Source organism: Sinocyclocheilus grahami, unplaced genomic scaffold, assembly GCF_001515645.1.
Source record: "Sinocyclocheilus grahami isolate Dianchi unplaced genomic scaffold, SAMN03320097.WGS_v1.1 scaffold276.1, whole genome shotgun sequence".
NCBI classification, from domain to species: domain Eukaryota; kingdom Metazoa; phylum Chordata; class Actinopteri; order Cypriniformes; family Cyprinidae; genus Sinocyclocheilus; species Sinocyclocheilus grahami.
The window spans coordinates 986,192-986,745 of record NW_015505455.1 but is presented as its reverse complement, the minus strand read 5'-3'; positions in this window follow the sequence as shown (position 1 = coordinate 986,745).

Genomic DNA, 554 nt, shown 5'->3' with positions numbered 1-554 from the left:
TATATATATATATATATATATATTATTATTATTATTTATTTATTTTTTTTAAGGTTAGGTGATGAAATGGGACAACAGTTCAAAAGTTTGATACAGATGAAAACTGTGGCTAGTCAAAACGATCAACTGCTGTTCCATACAGAAACGCTAGATGGAGACAAGCTCAGATGACAGACGCTACAAAATGCCACAGAAGTTTACAATCATACTGTCAGGTGTATTACAACAGAATAAGTTTAAAATTCTACAGAAGCGATATTTTTTTCATAAATATTGATAGGTTCTGAAAATGTGAGGTAATTAATATCTGGTTTACAATTAAAATGATAAATCAATCATATGTGATAAATCCTATACGATACTGACGAATGTCTGCCAATTTGCGAGCAAGGGAGTGGGGAAAAAGCGTGGCAAACAGTTTTTGCACGTTTTCTTTTTCTTGGTTCCTGAATAGCCCAGTCTGTGTCTTTAAACTGAGATTGTCTGTGCAGTCGCTATTAATCATGTACTCGTCTAGTCCCACCTCTTCCTGCAGCAGCACTGAGAGCGAGAGC